At 39.8% G+C, this 21,705-nt stretch overlaps 2 long non-coding RNA genes across 2 annotated transcripts in view; both read right to left on the bottom strand.

Annotated features, from left to right (window-relative positions):
- Window positions 1-8,659: 8,659 nt before the first annotated feature.
- Window positions 8,660-10,254, bottom strand: LOC138824160 (uncharacterized). Its single transcript, XR_011371034.1, has 3 exons — window positions 10,171-10,254; window positions 9,166-9,282; window positions 8,660-8,866 (listed from the first exon to the last, which is right to left on the bottom strand). It is a non-coding gene; the product is annotated as an uncharacterized lncRNA (long non-coding RNA).
- Window positions 10,255-15,337: 5,083 nt separating this feature from the next.
- LOC138824159 (uncharacterized) overlaps window positions 15,338-21,705 on the bottom strand; it is a 66,765-nt gene continuing 60,397 nt past the window's right edge. The window contains exon 4 of the long non-coding RNA XR_011371033.1: window positions 15,338-16,310. This is a non-coding gene — a long non-coding RNA (uncharacterized lncRNA). The remainder of the gene's footprint in view (window positions 16,311-21,705) is intronic.

Here is a 21,705-nt window from a genome sequence, read left to right as displayed (position 1 = left end):
ATTTGAATGTATTTGATAATATTTTAGATGCGGGTGGTCTTGTGTGTCTGGATGTCTGTGGGCAGAAGCCATCCTGCTGGGCTTCAGGCCCAGAGCTGATGCTTCCTGTCTGCTGGTTGCAGAGAGGAAGGTTTTCTTCCTGGCCATTCTTTGAATTGAGATCCTTTCATTTTAGATTTCTAAGTATCTAGGATAAAAAGCATGAACCACCACCAACTGGCTTGTTATAGAAGCATTAATTGCTTTTCATTCATCCCTTTTTTTCCTTGAAGTTTGATCTAGACAGGCTGCTTGTGCCTCATGATAAGGTGATTTGAATAATACCCTTTGCCTCTGGCATTTCTGAAACTAATTTCCTCAGTTCCAGGCTAATGAATTTGTTCTAAAGCCAATAGCATTTTCCTTCTGAGATGTTAGGTAGCTTAATTAAATCTCTTATCCTTTGCTTTGGCAATGCAATCAGGATGTTTCTGTAAAACCCTACTTCTTGAGAGTATTATAGTTAGAAGGTATCATGTGTACACTTTCATATACTCTCTAGTTTTATAAACTTATGTTACAAGATTGGGTGGAAGAATGATGACTGTTGAATTAATTTGATAACCACTCTAGAGTTTTTAAGCCTTAATGGTAATTAACTCAAAGGGGGATTAAAAATATTCAGAGTAGTGGAATGTGGCTACTATTCATTTCATGTATGTGGATAGATGATAAGAATTCTTGTGATTAATAAAATAAATCTTCAAATTTCTAGTGGTACACTGCTATGTTAACTGGGAGGAGACAGTGGTGATGCCAGGACTTTGAAAACTGGTAATGAAGCAAAATATCCGGGAGAGCATTTGCTAAGGATATAATTCCAAGGCTAATACCAAATATATTGAACTAGAATGCTAAATGATGAATGACAGCACCAAAATTTATTTGTTGGCTTCTTTGTTTTGCGAAGTCCTTGGATTTGGACCTGGGGCCTGAGTGCTGTCCCTTAGTTTTTTCCTCAAGGCTAGTGCTCTACCAGCTGAATCACAGCTTCATGTCCATATTTTTGGTGTTTAATTGGAGATCAGTCTTACCAAATTTCCTTTGGGCTTGCTTCAAACCTGAATCTCAGATATCAGCCTCCTGAGTAACTAGGATTCCAGTTATGAGACACCAGAGACCCATATGTTTGACTACTTTGGTTCAAGTGGGTCACATCAGATTTAAACTAAAATCATAACTTTTCTTCTTGTAACCTGCAGCATCCAATAAATATCTAATTTATTTCTATCTTCATTTCTGATTTCTCTTTTCTTCATTGTACCCTTCCATTCTTATTTCACAAGCAAGCATGTCAGTGCTGTTTTCCTTTTCTGAAGCAAGTCAGGTCCATTCCCATCAATGGGGGATGTACTTACTGTTCTTACTGCCTGGAAAACCTGCTCCTAGGGCTGGGAAGGTGGCTCAGTGGTAGAGCACTTGCCTTGCATGCATGAGGCCCTGGGTTCAATTCCTCAGCACCACATGAGCAAAAAGAAAAAAGCTGGAAGTGGCGCTGTGGCTCAAGTGGTAGAGCCTTGAGCTGAAGAGCTGAGGGACAGCACCCAGGCCCAGAGTTCAGGCCCCACGACCGGACCCAAAAAAAGAAATAAAGAAAGAAAACCTGCTCCTAGATAATTGCCTGGATGATGGCTCTCATATCAACTATCTCCTCTTTAGGGATGTCTCTCCCCATTCCCCAATGTGAAGTTGTTGCCACAAAACCACCAATTTCATGTCTCTGATTTACAGAAAGTATCATTATGATTTCTGGTTTTCTTTTCAGCATGAAATTGGTGAGGAGAGAGCCACATTCACTTCTTTTTCTCCAATACCTGTAATAGTGCCTAGTCCTTAGTGCTCAGGAGCCTTACATGGAGATTAGCCTTCTCCAGCTCAATTTATCCTAGCTTCTGGTCAGGACAGCTTCTCAAGCTGAAGTCTGGTGGCTAGTAATCATTCCCTCTTATTCTTTGTGCCATTTGGTGGTGTTGAGTCTACTTCAGGGAAAAATCAGTGTTTGACACTTATTTGCTGCTATGGCAAAGGTGACTGTGACATCATAGAAGTTATGGCTATTGTTTTGTAAAGTTGCGTGAGGACACCCAACCCCACACAATTTCCCCAATATATGTGTCTCCTTTGCTCAGGAGTGCATTCAACAATTCAGCAACCAAACTGTCACCCAGTTCCTGATACACTCAGAGTATGTTTCCATTTCCTTTTAAAAAGAAAAAAGAAAAATTAAAGACATGCCTTTGATGATTTTCATTGAATTACTAAAACAGAGTATATAAATTTATGTATTTGTAAATCTTTGCCCATCTCTCTTGAGCCCTTGCTATATTTCTATGTGTTTGCAGCTTGGTAAGGGAAATAAGGTTTAATTCAGTATTGTGAGATACTATAGTTCAGAAGGCTCTTTTTAGACCCTTTTGGAGGGAATGCCAACTTTCCATCTTACGTTCTACAGATGGCCATCTTGGTACAGGAACTGAATAGACTGTCATAACATAAGAGGCTTGTCCTGATTTCTACTGACTTTCCTCTGGGGTCAGGGAGTGTGATCCCACTGCATATGTGTCTCCTTGTTACACTGAAAGGCCCAGGCCTCCTCAGAAAATCTAAGGCCAAGGGGGTAAGAGAGATTAAAACTCAGAACTCAGCTTCCCATATCATTGGGATTACAGGATTGAGTCTCATGGCCTCAACTCATAGCTGCTTTTATATACATACTGTAGTCAGTTTCATTATATTCACTTCCTAGACAGATATATACAAATATATGTATATAATTATTCATCTATTTTTAATCAGTGTTATATCTAGAAATGCACAAATATATATTCATATAATTATAATCAAATTATATCCCTACTATCCCCAATAATATTTTACATTAATGTTTTGTGAAAAAAATACTAGACTAAAAATTTAAATGCCTTTGTAGTTTGAAAAATCATATTCAATCTTATATATTATATAATATACTATATATAACATAAAGAATATAACACATATTAACATATAACTAATTTAATTGTGGTTTCTTTTCTTCCTGATTTTGTGTTTTTTCATCTATGTAAACTTTCTTTCTTCTATTGATGATGGCTTTTACTTTCCAGTATACATATTTTCTATATATTTTGTCAAATATTTTCATTTGTCAAATATTTTATATTACTGGAGTCAAATTTTTCTTCCATATTTACCCAAAGCACAATGAAGATGTATACAGATTTGAACTCACTGTTGGAAGAGCATCCCACATACCACTTTAAGTATTGTGGCATTTGTCACAATTGACAGAATAGATTTTTAGGACATCTGATCTGCTATGTCCTAGACCTTTTGTAGCCACCTTATCACCCCATGCAGTCATGACCTGCTTCCTTGCCACTCCCTGTACATTTAACAGTTCCCATTATATGCAGTAGGCTGTCTTGTACAGCCCCCTGTCACTCTCTGTTCCCCCCCCCCAGAACATGTATGCACGATGTTTCAGATTGTAGGTTTAAAAAGAAACATATTTAGGATTCATGAATTTTAGAATATATCAAAAACATTGACATTTTAATAAAGTTAGAAAAATAAATAGAATGAACCTTTTACAACAATCAGGACAAAAAGAAAAATAAAGATTTTCCCAGGAAGGGGGAAAGGAATCTCTAAATCTAGATTGGCCTCTAAGTTGCCTTCAGCAGAAATTCTGCCTCGGAGTCCTCAAAGGGATCTACTTCCTCATTAAAGACAGGATTTTCTTCCTGAGTCCAGAGAGGGACAGATTCTAATTTCTCAATTGGAAATTGGATCCCCTGCAGGAGGACAGATTGGTCTGGGTATTCTTTGAGGAAAGATTCCTTTTCCTCAACTGAATCTAGATTTTGGACCTCACTTATTGGTTTCACTGAACATAGACTGTGGTCATTTTCCATTAGCACACATTTACCCTGCACACCAAGAAGTGTTCTTTTTGACTGGTTTGGAGCTGATCTAGCTGGATTGTGAACATCAATGGAAGACATTCTGGATCGTCTTCTTCCTTGGTGGTATGTGCAGGTACACCTGCATCACATGTGGGATGTCCATAGGACTCAAAACCTGCTTGGGCCTTTCTACAAATTAAAAAAAAAACTCTATGTTCACATGCTTTCTGGAGATTAGTGATGGCTTCTGATCTCCATCAGTCCCCATAGACTACATCACTGAAGGTTATTTATCTGTAGTTCTGCAGGAGCTGCTCTACGTTGATGCAAACCTGAGAATGGAAATAGGTACAAGATTCTTAGAGTAGACTCTAGAAGTTAAGTTGTGACTAAACTTCCATGAGGATCTAATGGGGGAAGCTGTAGAACTTGAGTTTGGACTGAACACTGATGGGAAAGTAGGGTATTTCTGAATGTATACTTCCAAGTTCTTTCAAAAAGAGAACATATTACCGGCAAAGAATATCCATAAAAGGACATTTTGCCAAGCTGGAGAGTACTAAGGGCTGTTGGCCAATCAGGCCCATCTCTAGAGACCCAGGTTCCATTCCTACTCACAAGCTCTGAGGCATTGAAACAAGGACTTCTTCCTCTTTTTCTTGGTCTCATGGGTCATGTGTTCCTCCAGCTGGTCCAGAAGAATATGTAAGTGGAAGAGCAGGTCTGAAGAGGGCATGTTGAGCTTGACATACTGTGTAAGTTCTTTTAGGGTGCAATGGTTCTTGGGTTCATAGAAATCATCAGGGTAGAAGTCCATCCACATAAGGAGGATGGAATAAACGATGCTGTGGGCAGTTTGGTGACAAGGAAAATGAAATTCCACCCTCCTCATCCTGAGCCTTGTACTAGAGCTTCTTTCTGCAGGACTTGCAGGTTGGGAAGTGGGAAGAGACTTCTGCAAGCAGGATGGTCCTCAAAATATCACTTCTAGAAATTTCTTAAATATAATCCTCTAAAATTCTCCCTGTGATAGGAAGAGAAAGTTGTTTCCCCACTGAATCTGACTTGCTATACACAGCCCTCCCTGTCTTCCATGAGAGTCCCAAACCACAACCACATCCACAACTGTGTAATCTGCTATGCACTGAAGTGCCAAGACTCAACCCCCTGGTGAAAATCACAACTTGTGTGCAAAGAAGAAAGTTGGCTTTGATTCAGAAACCTCAAAGATACCCAGTTTTCAAGGACAGAACTTCTTTTTGTGCCAACATCCACTTACTTCTTCTCTTGTTCATCTTCCAGTTATGGTAGTAGGATCTGTACCAATGGAAGGAGAGAAGGAAGATAACTCTATGCTTCTCCTTTTCTGAACTAACAGGACACACATGGGACTGGCTAAGACCCACATGGTAATGTCAACATGACAGACAAAAAGTGGAGATATGTTTACACAATTTCATGCAAATTCTGTGAGGATGCTTATATGCATCTGTCCAAATAAATGCACAATGACTCATGCCTCTAATTCTACTAATCACAGTTTGAACGCAGTCTAGTTTGTAAAATTCCAAAGACACTAATCTTCAATTAACCAGCCAAAGGCCAGAACTGGACCTGGGGCTCAAATGGTAGAGTGTTACAAATGGGACAGCACTCAAGCCCCCAATTCAAGTTTAAGTTGCATCCTTTCTTCTGTCTATATTCCTTCAAAGGCCTCCAAGATAGTGATTTTCTAGGTGAGGGTGGATGTTGGATGCCACGGGCTCATTCCTTTAATGCTGGTCTCTCAGCAAGCAAATTGCTAAGGCTACACTAGCTTCTGAGGCAAATGAAATGCTCTGGCAACCCAGTCCTAAGGAATTAGCCAGAGAGTGTACTTCTTTGTCTCAAGCCAAGCTCCTTGATCAGACTCCAGTGAAACAGTCTCAGAAAGGTGCCAAGTATACCAATACTCTGCCAGGGGGTCTCATCAACCCTGAGTTTGAAAGAGGAACACTCACTTTTTTTTGTTGGTTGTGGGGCTTGAACTCTGGGCTTGGGTGATATCCTTTAGCTCTTCAGTTAAAGGCTATCACTCACCCACTTTAGCCACAGCACCACTTCCGGTTTTCTAGTGGTTTATTGGACATAAGAGTCTCATGGACTTTCCTGTCAAGGCTGGCTTTGAACTATGATCCTCAGATCTCAGCCTCCTGAGTAGCTAGGATTACAGGCATGATCCACTGGCACCTGGCTTAGGAACATTCACTTTTTAAACAGAATATCCAGCAACTGCTCCATTGTCCCCCACTCTCTATAGTGGTAGAGGAAGTTTCCAACATAGAAGGGATCACCTTTCTGGTAGTCAGGGACCAGGTCCATTACCAGCATTTCCAGCAAGCCTGAGTCCAGGATCCATATGTTATAAGGCACATTCAGGGTTTGGGCTGATTCATTGTCACACTGAGGTGGTAAAAAGAATGGATCTTTGAAACGTGAAAGTGGGAGTACCCTTCAAATTGAGTAATTGTAATAGAGTGGATTGAAAAGTACACAGTAAATATTTTCTCAGTATACACATATAAAAGCACACAAGAAGAAGTTTCTAATGTGGGCTGGATGAGATTAGATAGGTTTCCTGTCATAGTTATACTTGCCTGAGTTGCCTTATGATTCCCTTGGTTTCTTCTTATAAAAAAGGCCTGAGACATTGGATTCGTGATTTGGCACTGATCCAAAGTCTGCAGCATTGAGTGAGACACTCATATCTCTCATGCCTGAGAGCTGAGTCTCTTGAACTTTGAAAACAACACAAGAACATTTTTCTTGTTCCTGCACCACAGGCCAAGTGAGCTGGCTCGAGCTGAATGTCAGTTACAGTTGCTTGGCTCTCATAGTTCTATATTCTATTCCATTGTGAGGTAGGTAGTGTCATTTCTCAGAGCTCAATGATCTAAGCTGTTTGGTCACATAAGACCATCCCAAAGACAAACTGGAGACTGAAATCTCCCCTCTCACATCACTATATCCACATGTGGACATTGTCAATTCCCAACATCCTCAGCTAAACCTAGATACAGGCATGGTCTCAGCCTCAAGGAGCCCTTCCTAGGTCAGATCCAAGCCTTATTTGTCACTATTTCTCTCATAATGCACAAATCATTTTGGGTCTCATGCCCTCTCAGCCTGCCATGTGCTTCTTGCATCTATTTTTGACATCTACTTCCTAGGACATTGTAAGGTTTTTGTTTCCTAATCTGTTTGCTCTTGATGCCCCTGTGTGCTGTCATCTGGAAAAAAGGCAAGTACTTAGAGGTGGGAAAATCAAACAAGTATTGAAAAACAAACATTACACATATAGTCAGACATTTTTACAAGTGTTCATTCTTGTAAGATAAGACTATCTTTGATAATTTTGTCATATTTTATGACAGAGGGGAAGGGGAGAAGGGAAGAGGTGCTGCATTGTCTTCTCATAATTCAATGATTATTATTTAAAAATACTATAGTTGAAGGAATGTACTATTTAAAGATAAAAGCTGTGCTCCTGTTCTTTTTATAAGCTAGTCATTTATAAAGTTTTCCTCACTAAAGTCTTGTCATCTGTGTCCCATGAACTATCCTCCTCCTTCAAAATAATCAAGGAAAACCTTCACAAATAAGTGGACTGTTGTCCAACCCCTGGATAAGAATTTAAGGTACAACATTGCCTGCAATTTTGTTTGTGTACATGTGTGTGAGAGTGTGTGTGTATGTGGGTAAATGTGTGTCTGTGCATATGTGTGTTTTAGGGCTTGTTCTCAGGGGCTATATGACAATCCCGAGTGTTTTTCCCTTGCGTGTAGTGCCCTACCAATTGTGCTACAGTTTCACTGCAAGTTTTCTGTACTGAACTGGAGAGGAGAGACTCATAAAATTCCCTGTTCAGGCTGTCTGAAGTAAATCTCAGGTCTCAACCTCCTGTTAGCTAGAGTGATAATTATTTGCTTCCAGATCCTAGTAAGAAAGCATTGTTATTGGAGGCAGTGGGGTTGCAAGTTTCAGTCCACCTTCACCACACTCTATATTATTAAACAGCAACAATAAAACCCTATATCAAAATACAATAATAAGAGGTAATTAGAATAAAATTTAGTGATATAGTCTGCTGGCATCACTTTCAGGCACCCTTGGTCTTAATGTTTAGCATCACAAAACCAAACAAAATGAGATAATTACAGTAGACTCAACGAATTTTAATTCCATCTTAAAATAATTTCAAAACATTATAAGAAACAAGAAAGCATCCATACTTATAAGGAGAATGTAAAAAAGATAAAAGATGGCAGATTATGTAATGGAAAATTCTACACTGCAAGAAAATTATTGTCATGGTGAATATATGATGGTATTGTCACAGTGAATATATGATAATGTACTTCAGAGCAGCAATGGATAAATATATATTTACTACACATAGTCTAACTTGTCTCAATCTCTATAAACTTTCAATCTTCTAGTACACATTATCAATGTATTCATGTTTATGGTATATTCTAAAATAACTAGCACAGTCAGGAGGTTACCAAAATACATTAGCTTCAATGTTTTAGGAGATTAACCTGCTAATTGTATTGACTTCTATATATTAAACATGTAGTGTGTTATCATTGTACTCTCTAAGTATGTACAAACACTACTTCAAAGTGAAATTGAATACAACAAGGTTTTGAAGGCATATGCCTGTAAAGCTAGCTATTTGGGACATCAGTTCAAGACCAGTGTAGTTTTTTCTGCAATGCTCCCCAACCACTGGCTCTGCGTGATGGAATACATCTATCATCCCAGGTTCATTGGGAGCTGAGAGCTGGAGGATTTCAATTTCATGCCATAGGCAAGAACTTCCACATGGCTCCATCTCAACCAAAGAAGGTTCAACACTGGCTAGTACCTATCACCCCCACCTAGGTGAAAATAAAAATAAGAGCAATGTAGTATAAGAAACAAACAATATCAAAACATGCCAATATAAACCATCATGAACAACACACACCTAGTGTTTGTTTCTCATACCTGTAATCCTAACTATAGCTAGGATTATATATGTGAGCCAGAGACACCAAGCAGTTCATCATTTTAAAAATGACTATTGAAGCCAGGTGCCAGTGGCTCATTCCTGTAATCCCAGCTACTCAGGATGCTGAGATCTGAGGATCACAGTTCTAAGTCAGCTCAGGAAGAAAAAAACCCATAAGACTCTTACCTCCAATTAACAACTCAGAAGTCAGAAGTGTCTCTGTGGCTCAATTGGTAGAGTGCTAACTATGTTGAGCACAGAGTCTCACAGACAGTGCCCAGGCACTGAGTTCAAGCCCCACATCTGACAAAAAATAGATAAATAAACATTTAAATGTCTGAATTTTTTGTGAATTAAAATGATGGCGTTCATACACAATTCTACAGACAACTACATATTTCATTATATTTGTGGTTAGAAAAAGTAGCAGCACTTGAATAATGGATATTTTTTCATAAACTAGGGCATACTGATCTCTAATTAGAGGAAATTGCTGGACTCATAGGTAGTATTTTTTGGTTGGTTTTTGTTTTGTTTATAGAACAGGATGAGAAACCTTATTTCTGCCAATGACCATTTGGATATGTATAACATCATCCACAGGCCATGCAGAATTAACAGTAAAGACATGACACAGTCAACTGGCAATAAACTTATTTGTCTTTATGCCATGTTCCCAATGATTTGTTTAGCTTATATGTCCCTATGGCCTACAGTTTCCTATTCCTGCCTTCCTCAAAATACAGCATGTTCCACCGATTCAGATTTGAGCCAAGCAATATGTAGTATTAGTGCCAAGAGTTAAGGAAAGTTGTAACACAAACAGGGAAGCATGAAACCAACACTTTAGTAGCTGGTCACTGGGGACTCAGGCCTAGAATACTAGCTACTCAGGAAGCTGATGATCTCAGTTCAAAGCCAGATGGAGTGAGAAAATCTCTGAGACTCTTCTCTCCAATTAACAACCAAAAAGCCATAAAAGGAGCTGGGGCTCCAGAGGTAAAGTAGCCTTGATTACAAAAAACTCAGGGGCAACACCCAATCCTGAGTTCAAGCTGAAGGTCAGGAACAAAAACAAAAACAATCAACAACAAAAAAAAAACCAGAAACTGGGAAAAAGCTCAGGAAAGGATGGCATTGTCTACAAGACAAGTGTACACATTACATGAATTGTGAAATCACTGTACACACCTTAGTAACAATTACATTTTAAAAAGAATGTGAGAAATCCCAAAGCCATGGGGCCTTATGATGTGCATCTGCTTTCCAGAATTTCAAAGTCCCATCATCTAAGCTGGTAGCACAGAGGTTGTAGCTCAGGGTGATGAGAAAATAAGAAGCCAGAGATCCTTTCAGATTGTCCCACCAATTCTTCTATTACTTTAAGCAAAAAAAAAAAAAAAAAAGCAAAGCAAATAAATTAGACTTTAAGGTTAAACTAAGCTGCTATTAAAGATTCCAGGCAGAATTATATGGTGCCTGCTTCAAGGCAAGAGTGAGGCCAAGCCCACAGCCTCCAGAGAGGCATGACTACCACTTGTCCAACACTGCTGTCCTCCCCGCCCCCAGAGTTTACCTACAAGTCCCAAGTCCCTGCCTTTCTTCTTGTAATTCTTCAGCCACTGGTTGTCTCATTTCTCATTGTCTGTTTAGGTGGGATTTGAGACTCCTTCCTCTCCTCACCCAGCCACCAGACCTCAGGGGCCAAACTCTGCACCTCACAGACACTCCCCAGAACCCAGCTGCCTTTGCAGTTGCTGCTTCCTGAGCCACTGGGCTACTGCCTCCTTCCTCCCTTCATCAGCCTCTGCCAGGGCCTCCCACCCTCTCCCTACCACCACCACCCCCAATCCCAGCTTGGCCTCCCCCGTGGCCACCCCTCCTCTCCACAAATCTCCCAGCCCCAACCCCAGCAGGATCACTGCTCTGGGGATACAACTGTGGGCCAGGCCCAGCAGAATCAAAGGTGCCACAGTGTGCAGCTGGCTGAGAACTGGAGACAGCATAGGTCTCTGATCAGTGTCTTTCACTTCACTTACACAATTATTAATTGTATTGATTTGGTATTTTAGTTTAGATTTCATAACTTATTAAGCCTTTGCAGAAGAGCTGGTAGAAATATAGTCCCCAAATTCGGATTGTCTCTAGTTTAATTCTTTTGAGATTCAGAGATGTTTAAGTAGTTATAACAATCATGAACTCTCATTTTCATAGCAGATGCTATTCAGAAAATAATTGCTTATGCATCTGTTATCAATTATTTACAAGACTTGAAACTTTTAAAGTTTCAAATATTACAGGAAGATCTTTGATTCATGTTGAATGGATGTGAGTAGGTTGAGCTGATTCTTGTGTGAGTGTGTGTGTGTGTGTGTGTGTGTGTGTGTGTGTGTGTGTGTGTGTGTGTGTGAGTGAGTGTTTCTGTGTGTGTGTAGGGGGGTGTATGTGTATCATTGAAATCAAGGATAAGGATGTTGAGCCCTGGTCTGAACTTGTTTCCTTTATCTGAGATATACATTATGGTGTTTCTTTGTTGGTGGTAGGCTCTGATTGCTTGCCTTTGCCTGATGCTCACATTCCAGCTGAATTTTTTAATTAAAGCTTCTTATTTAGTATTGAGCATATAGGACTCTGATGTTGCTTTGTCTTTAGTCTGCCATCTAGGATCTTCTTTTCCTCTTTAAAAATTTACATTCAATATAAATTTTACCTCCTGACTGATTTTCCCTTTAATTTGCATTTTGAAAAAAGTATTATAAGAACTTTGATCTCTGTATTCATGAAGAAAAACCATTTTGAATTCTCTGTTTAATGTAACAACACCTGGACACATTTGTTAACACCAAGATCTTAAAATTTATTTTGTAGCTTTAGTTTAAAATGCCTCCTCCATGTTTACAGCATGAGGAGACAAACAATTTCTGGTAACAATGATAACAGTTTTATTCATTAAAATATCAGATAATTCATAATTTTGAATATGTATAGTGGCAAATGAACACATTTGGTAAATAGATTTGCTTGATAGATCCGTGCACAAAAATACCACTCCTAAGGGCTGAAAAGGTGGATCGGTGGTAGACAGCTTATCTTGAATGCACGAGACCCTGGGTTTGATTCGGCAGCACCACCTAAGCAGAAAAGCTAGAAGAGGTACTGAGGCTCAAGTGGTAGAGCACTAGTCTTGAGCTGAAGGGCTGAAGGACAGTGACCAGGCCCAGAGTTCACCACCAAAAACAAATTAAATAAATAAATAATACTCATATCAAGTACATTAATTTCAAACGTTGATTACCATTTTAGTTAGGGGCAGGGTGCCAAGATATAGCAGACCTCTGTTGCAAAGCTTTAAGAAGGATTTCAACACTTGACAAGTACTAAAGACAAGAAGGAAAAAAATTAGCTCTGCCAACAACATATAGAATCACCACTCAAAGAGAAACCAGTACTAAGAATGAAATGCTTTTCATAAAATTTCTTAAAAGATTCTGGCTCTATATTAATTATCATATAAGTTAACCTTCAAAATCTCCATCGATGGGCCTTAAGGGCACCTACAAAAACTGGAGGAGAGAATCATCAACCAAGATTTTTAATTTTGTAAATTAGGTAATGAGTTCATTTCTGGTTTGACAATCTCATCCCTTCCTTTGCTCTCTGTCTCTGATTTTCCCTCCTGTCCCTGTCCACAGAGGTATAGTTCATTGTGAACATAATATCGACAGAGTACAACTGAAACCAACCCAGCTTGACATATCCATTACATGTTTGTCTGCAGTTAATCAGAAGAAATTGAGAATTGTGTGTTTCAACTGGTAGAGCTAGAACACCACCAGACTTCAATTGGAAACCTAAAGGACAGCGTCAATATTGTGATTTTTAAGAACCAATGCTGTCCCATACATAATCTCAGACTCCACACACACACACACACACACACACACACACACACACACACACACACACACACATCTTAAAATAGATGTTAGTACTGAAATCCAAATAGTTTTTTTATTTTTATAAGTTTTATTTTTAGTTTTAATGAGGTTTGACTTGATAGTTTCTACTAATGAGCCACAACTTAGAACTTTGTTATAATTTTACCCTGTCTGTATTCAGAGAAACATTCTCTGAATTTCTCCATTTCCAGCAATGATAAGTTTTCTCTTCTTGGTCCAGTTTCTTCGTTTGAGACTCAGTCTCTTAGACTTTTCTGTCTTGCATTGTCTGTAAGTTCATTGATCCAGTAGATCTCAGCCATCCTAATACCTGGACAGAACCTGCCATGGGAAAAGTGTTCTAAGCTCACCATGCAATGGAGGCTGTTAGTACTCACCCATAATCATTTTTTCTTCAGAAATGAGAAATTGGGGGCTGGGAAGGTGGCTCAGTGGTAGAGTGCTTGCCTTGCAGAAATGAGAGATTGTTAGGTCCAGGAATTCAGGGGAAGCACTCACTGTGTGCTATTTCATACTTTTTTGGGGAGGGGTGCCGTCCGGTCCTGGGGCCTGAACTCTGGGCCTGGGCGCTGTCCCTCAGCTCTTCAACTCAAGGCTCGTACTCTACCACTTGAGCCACAGCGCCACTTCCGGCTTTTTTCTTTTTGCTTATGTGGTGCTGAGTAATTGAACCCAGGGCCTCATGCATGCAAGGCAAGCGCTCTACCACTGAGCCATCTTCCCAGCCTGATTTCATACTTTTTTTTATTTAATGGCAGCTTCCACCTATTGTCTACTTTAAGCATTGTGTGAAGAGAAAGATTGCCCCTAAGAGACAGAAGTACTGTACTAACTGTTGCTCTCAAAACACAGGAGGAGGGAAAGAAGTTCTGAAGGAGCCATGTAGCCTAGAAACTGAGTTCTTAGAAACTCAAACTGCCTTTTATCTTACCTTCAACATAGAAAGTCAGAGATTGCAGTGGCTTGTAAGCTCCATTTATATTCCTGTGCAGGGGCTCCCTTCCCCTTTGCCCTTCTGACTGTTTACATCAGTGGCAGGTGTGAAGACGTAACAAGAACACCTAAAGTTTGGGCCTGGGATTAAAAACTCCATTTTGTGATTATAAACATTCCACCACTTCCTGAATTGAATCTGAGGGGCAGAAGAAAGTTAGGTTAGGAATTTGTATAATTACTTCTAAGTTTGCTATCTAAAATCATCCCTTCCCACCCCTTAGAATCCTATTTCCCAACTGTGTAGACACCCTTACACTCTGTTCTCCTGAAGCATTTGAGTGTGGGCCATCATCTGCTTCTTATGTGTACTGCTTTTCAAATGGAGAGTTTCTCCTAGGCTCAAAATGATTTCATTGATGAGGACACTGTGCAATAAGCTAAACTGGGTTTGTTCATGTGTTCATACCCGAGGGAGAACTAGTAAGGGCTAAGTAGTAGTCAGGGCTCACTTGCTGCCAGTGGTATTGCTCTGAGGAATTACTGTCAATGTTGCCCACAGTACCTAGTCCAAGGCCTCTCAGAAAGGCTACAGACCCAAACTTCTTGAGTCTCTGTGTGAGCTAATCATCATTGGCCAACTATGTTCCATGGTTTGTGAGACATTCACTTCTGTGAGCATATGCATATGAGGGCCCAAGAATAGACTTACCTAGAAGGAAGATCCTAGAATGCAAAACTTCTACTAGGACAATGGAAACCCATGGTTTGGCATGCTTAATGTTTTTGAAAGACCCCAGACTCCTGGGATACTTTCGTCAAAGGGAGGGCGCCCCAGAAACTCAGACTCCAGGCCGGGAGATGCAATAAGCAAGAGGAGTTTATTTGACGTTTGCACAAACGGACTCTCTGTCCCGAGCAGACAGGGAGCCCCGAGAAGTGGTTACAAGCCCTTTTTTAAAGGCAAAAACCACAAGATTAACGCATAACACAAAGCATCCCATGATTGGTTCATTTAAAGGTCATCATATACGCCAACAATCACTTTGCCATGCGGGAAATTTTGTAACACTCTTTGTAAAATGACTGGCCCATGGTTGGTTTAAGGGGGGTTTACATGGTTACAGGCCTATGATTGGTTGACATTTGGCTTAGCTTGTGGTCTTGCCAGGTGGTTGTTATCTCAAGGTCCTGTCTGGGGAATTTCTAAATGGGAACTGAGGAACACGTACTGTCTGTTCTTTATCTACGACCACTGACCTTGTCCTGGGGCCGACATCTGGTCCCTGAAACTTGTTAACTCATTTTTGGGAAGGGAAGGGTCAGTGCCAGTGTAAGCAAGTTTACAGAAGCAGAATCAGCAGTTAGCAAATTAGCAAATTGTAAAATAGACTCAGCCCTAATTATTATAATTCTTCAGTTTTAACCTGTGCACTGAACTAACAGGAGAAAGTGGCACACTAAGAAACTTGCCAATTTTGCCAAATAAAGAACTATGGTGAAGGTCAGAGAAAGGACATTGATTTCATGGTAGTCATGACAAGACAACACCTTAGCATACCTTCAGAATACTAATCCATACTCACCTACTGTTTTTGTTTTTGTTTTTGTTTTTTTGTCGGTAGTGGGGCTTGAACTCTGGGCCTGGGTTCTCTTCCTCAGCTCTTCAGCTCAAGGAGAGCGCTCTACCACTTGAGCTACAGCGCCACTTCCAGTTTTCCGGTGATTTATTGGAGATAGGAGTCTCATGGTCTCTCCTGCCCAGGCTGGCTTTGAACCGCGATCCTCAGATCTCAGCCTCCTGAGTAGCTAGGATTATAGGCGTGAGCCTCCAGCGCCCGGCTCTCACCTACTGTTTTATTTACCCATGTCATTAAGTCTGAGTTGTATGTAGGAGTCTTCAGGGCCTTCAAAACAGGAAGATCTAGGCGAGAGCCTAAGATTGGTCTGCCATTTTGGACATAACATAACTAGTCAGATGAAAGCCCTTAGTAGTGTCCTATAAATATGTGCATTCATCCTACAACATTTGATAAGTATCCCCTCGCAAAATTATCTTTCGTTGGGTCACTTTCTGACATAGCAGCTGTCTGGTAGCTCCATTGTGACTTCACTTTATTCTGCTGAGCCAGAAATGGAGAAGGAGAGACTGACCACAACACAATTGCATCTTTCTCAATGAGCAGTGAATGGCATGGGAGTATTTAAGATGCTTCCCATGTTCTCAGTGAGCTAGTACCACCTTGGATTCCAGCTCAAATCTTGATAAACAGATACAGAAGTTACATATAGCTTGTTGTGCCAGATTCACAGCTACAGAGGTAAATGAGAAAGTGGAAGGCCTTGGTGTGATATGAAGCAGAATTCAAAGGATGTGGGGATGAAGTGAGCTACCTGGAGGGAAAAGGAGAGGCAGCTGAAGCTGAAGCTGAAGAGCACCTAGAGAGAGAAGATAGAGCAAGTTTGAGGCCACCTGGACATCAAAGTAACCCACCTGAGGTACAAGAGTCTGGCTGTCCAGAGCCACAGAGAGAAGTTGGAAGAGCCACAGCAAGTGCTCTTTCCCATTGCTAGGGAGCTCCCAGAATGCCAGAGTAAGAATTGGTAGCTTCCCAGAGCACTGCTGCTGAGCACATCTCAGATCCCTTGCTATCATAATTGACATTGGAGAGGAGCAGTAAGAGTTGTATGAGGTGATTGCAGCTCACTATGTGGAGCCTGTTCTGCAGCATTGTGGAGTGTGGTCTCTCAGGATGCTTAGAGCAAAAATCCTATAACTGGTGTCAAAGAATGCAATCTACTTGGAGTAGACATTTATAGATGGCACGTGCCTGAACACAACAAGCTGATAATAGCTGCTAGAGGTAGTTTCCCTAAAGATCTAACAGCCAAAACTGGAGAGGCAAACCCAGAGCTCTGCACCACATCAGTCCACCATGAAAATTGCTTCTACCATAGTACTGGCTACCCAGTTTGCACACTCATGACCTTTTTACCCTGATTGTGCCCCACAATCCCTCACAACTTTTGCTCTTTCACTTTGTCTATGCTTCCTTGTCCCTGCTAAACAGTTCTGGATGCCTGTATTAGCTACCCCAACCCCTGCAAAGCTGTTGCTGCTACCCAATTTCCTGACACTGCAACTCAGCAATTACAGTCACAGTTACCCTTTCCCTGGTATCCTAGTCTCTACTACTCTTTTCTGCTACCCATAATTCATAACACCATGGTTCCAGCTACCTGATCCCTGACACCCCTCTCTCTGATACCCCATTCCCAAACAAAGGGTAGATTGGGCACAGACAGTCGACTTGGGTACTCCTCTTGCAAGCACATTGGGCCAAGTTATTCCTCAGGTATTTAACATGAGGGACTAACTGGTGGTGGAAAGAAAAGAGGTTACTCAGAGGTCACTAAAATCCAAGGACATCACTTATAACTTCTTGCTAGGAAAAGAAGGCTCTAAGGTGAAAGAAAATTTTACAAAGAATATTGATGAAGATGCAAAAGGTTTAGCTTAGTCTCTTCTACTAGTGGTCTGAATTATTTTTGACATATATATGTAACTACTTTGCATTTTAAAAATTACATGAAAATGCACATTTATGTGGTACTTATATTAATTTATGGAATAGTTGTATAAGATCACGTTAATGATATTCAAGACTTTATGCTCTATGATATGCTCAAGAGGCTGCCTTTGGAAATATAAATAAATATAAATTGAGCTCTCTAACAACAAATGAAATCTCATTGTCAAATACTACAAGGAGATTACGGATGCTAGTACCAAAATGAAAGCTGTAACAATAAAACTGAATAAAGCTGCAAGATTGAAGGGAGGGAGTCAGTGGTAAGGGCAATTATAAAAGAGAAATTCTTCACCATGGAATCGTGGAAGGATAGAATGTGTTTGTTGAATTACTAGCTTTTAAAACCATCTTAGAAAGCAAAACATTGGTTTTTATTATTGCTATTTGGAACCTCTTTAACGAATGGTTTAACAAAAATTTATCAAAACAACTTTGAAAATTCAATGATGTGAATTATCAGATTAACATTACACTCAAAGTTGCCTTCACATGCAGGCAGGCTGCATTCCTTTTCTATAAAATTAATGGACTAAGCTTCCTTTTAAATTGTTGGACAGTCCATGACACTTGTTCCAAAACAAGAAAAGATACTGGAGAGAAAAAAAAAAGAGGAAGGAGATTCAAGATTGCTGAAATTAGCATATTTCCCATTTAGACTTTAATGGGATTTTTCTACAAAGAATAAGATTTTCATCTTACCATAATAATGTCAAAATTGATGTGCTATAGGATAGCTTCTAAATGTAATATTTAATGCTGTTGGATTACTTGAATACAAAGGTTTATAGAAAACTTTAAATTTCAGAAAAACTGTAATGTTCCAATAAACACGTAGAAGAAATATAATTTAAAAATTCGCTGCTTAAAGCAAACCCTGGCAGGAAAGTCTGAGAGATGCTTGTCTAGAAACAGGAAGTGGCACTGTGGCTCAAGCGGTCAGGGCTCTCCTTGATCTGAAGAAAGTAGGGATATGTTGACACCCAGGTCCTGAGTTCAAACCTCATAACTGACAAGAAGAAATTTTAAAGAATTAAAGCATTAGGCCTGGGAAGGAGACTCAGTGGTAGAGTGTTTGTCTTGCATGCATGAGGTCCTGGGTTCAATTCCTCAGCACCACACAAGCAGAAAAAAGTGGAAATGGCACTATGGCTCAAGTGATAGAGCACTAGCCTTGAGCTGAACATATCAGGATCAGCACCCAGACCCAGAGTTCAGGCCCCCCTACCACCACCAACAACAACAACAAATTAAAGCATCCAACAACCTGAAGATGTTGTCCAGAATAATGAATGGGGCATTATCTGTTTACATGACTTAGTGACTTAAAACCTAGTTTACCAGGGGAGGTGGTGGGCAATTTGTGTGTTTTCTAAAACCTGCAAAATTATTTTGTATTTTCCCAAGGAGGGAGAAAGGAGGGATGGGGGGAGGAGGGGAGGTGTTTGGTGACTTTGCCTTTTGGTTCAGTGATTTTTCTGGGGACAAATTCAGAGAAATACTGCTTGCAATCCTAGTTGCATGGGGAATGAAGAAGCCAGGCCCTGGAAGTGGTTTTGTCCTGTCCTTGGCCTGGTTCCAACAACCAATGGATAATCCAAGTCCACTTCAGGACCAAGATGCCTTGAAGACTACTGATCCACTGGACAGGCAGACCTAACCACAGCCAAAAAAGGCAAAAATGCAATGCCGAGGGCAGCATTGGAAATCTACACCAGGCAGAGATTTTTATATATTTTTTATTGTAAAATTACTGCACAGAGGGTTTACAGTTACATGAGTAGGGTAATGAGTTCATTTCCTATCAAGCATTGTTACCTCCTCCTTTGTTTTTCCCCTAGCCCTTCCCTCCCCACCTCCCCTCCTTGACCCCTGCCCGACACTGTAAATTCATTTTTGACACAGTGTCCTCTACATCTCATCATCACAATAGGTCAACCTGCATCCCCATTTAAGCATTCTGCTATATCCCTTCCACTCCCCAAATTACAAAAATGTATATACAAAATGCAGAACACTTGATCAAATACAGTGAAAACAGGGATTATACCATGGGGGGGATGTACCTACAAAAGAATCACATAGTACATTATATTAAAAACAAAAGCAAGAAAGAAAAAACCACTATGTCTCTGACTTGGGGTACATTTCGCTTAACATCATTTTATATGGTCATATGTACATAGCCTTTGATCTTCTCTGCTTGTCCTAGACATGTACTAGTCCTTGCAAACAAGGGAAACCATGGACCTATGTTTCTTTGGGCCTGGCTTACTTCACTTAATTTAATTTTTACCAAGTCTTTCCATTTCCTAACAAATGGGGTAATGGCATTCTTTCTAATGGAGGCATAGAATTCCATTGTGTGTGTATGTCTATATCTATATACATATATATAGACATATATCACATTTTCTTGATCCATTCATCTACTGAGGAGCATCAGAGTTGATTCCATATCATAGCTATGGTGACTAATTCTGCAATAAACATGGTTGCGCTGGCAGCTTTGGTATGACCTTGTTTGTGATCATTTGGGTAAATGCCCTAAAGTGAGATTGCTGGATCATAGGGGAGCTCTACACGGATTCTTTTGAACAACTTCCATACTGCTTTCCAAAGTGGTTAAACAAGTTTACAATCCCACCAACAATGCAGTAGGGTTCCCTTTTAACCACATCCCCTCCAACATCTGTTGTTATTACATTTCTTGATTATTGCCATTCTAACTAGAGTGAGGTGCAATCTCAATGTTGTCTTGATTTGCATTTCTTTTATGGCCAGAAAAGTTGAGCATTTCTTTATGTGTCTAATGGCCATTTTTATTTCCTCTTCAGAGAAGTCTCTCTTTAAGTCTTTAGCCCACTTAGTTATTGAGCAGCTGTTTGTTTTAAGATTTATTGTTGGGGGATTTTTTTTTGAGTCCTAAGTATATTTTAGATATAAGACCTTGTGTCGAGAAGATCTTCTCCCAGTATGTGAGCTTTCTATTGATCTTGCTAGCTATGACCTTTGCCTTGCAGAAGATCTGATGTTTCATGCAATCCCATTTGTCCAAACTTCCTTTGATTTCTTTTGTTTCTGGCTCTCTATTAAGAAAATTTCTGTCTGTGCTAAAAAAAAAAAAAAAACCCTAGATTTATTCCTATTCCTTCATGTAATGTTTTCTTGGTGTCTTCTTTTATTTTGAGGTCTTTGATCCATTCAGAGTTGATTCTCATGCAGGGTGACATATACAGAATCTAGCTTTAGTTTTCTACAGGTGTTTAACCAATTTTTCCCACACCATTTACTCAAAAGGCTGTCTGTCTTCCATTCTGTTTTTTTAGCTCCCTTGTGAAAGAGTAAGTGGCTATATGTCAGTGGATTCATTTCTGAGTCTTCAGTCTTATTCCACTGGTCCTCAGGTCCATTCTTGTGTCAGTACCAAGCTGTTCTTTTACTATGGCTTTTTAGTAGAGTTTGAAATTTGGAATTGATATTGTTCCAGTACTGTTCTTTCTGTTAAGGATTGACAAACCTACAACCAGCATTATACTTAATGGTGAAAAGTTACAGCCATTTCTTATAAATACAGGAGTGAGATTAAAAATGTCTACTCTCTCCACTCCTCTTCAACTTAGTATTAGAATGCTAGCTGGGGCAGTAAGACAAGATGCAAACTGAAAGGGGATCCAAATAGAGAAAGATGAAGTAAAACTCTCCCTCTTTGCAGATGACATGATCTTGTATTTAAAGAACTCCATGACTCCACTCCCAAGTTACTTGAGCTGATCAGAAATTTTGGCAAACTAGCAGAGTATAAAATTAACCCTCGGAAACCAATGACTTTCCTGTATTCCAATAACAATAAGAGTGTGGCTGAAATTAGGAAAGCAACCCCTTTTTAATAGCCGCACAAAAAAATAAAATACCTAGGAGTTAACTTAAGAGGTGAAGGACCTCTGTGATGGAAACTTTAAAAACCTTTAAAAGAAAAAGAAAGCAGAACTAAGGAAGTGGGAAACCTCCCATGCTCATGAATTGGGAGGATTAACATCATGAAAATGGCAATACTGCCAAAAGCTATATCCAAATTCAATGTGATACCTATCAATATCCCAATCTCACTCTTAAATGAAATAGAAGAAGCAATCCAAAAATTATTATGGAAGAATAAAAGACCCCGAATAGCACAGAGGGTTTTTTGTGATTCTTATTTTGTGTTACCATTTTGATTCTACAAAGTCATCTATGGATTTTAA

Source organism: Dipodomys merriami, unplaced genomic scaffold, assembly GCF_024711535.1.
Source record: "Dipodomys merriami isolate MVZ:Mamm:240054 unplaced genomic scaffold, mDipMer1.0.p SCAF_1275, whole genome shotgun sequence".
Lineage (NCBI taxonomy): Eukaryota > Metazoa > Chordata > Mammalia > Rodentia > Heteromyidae > Dipodomys > Dipodomys merriami.
Note: the sequence above shows the minus strand (reverse complement) of the source record. Positions and strands in the feature narration are given on the sequence as shown.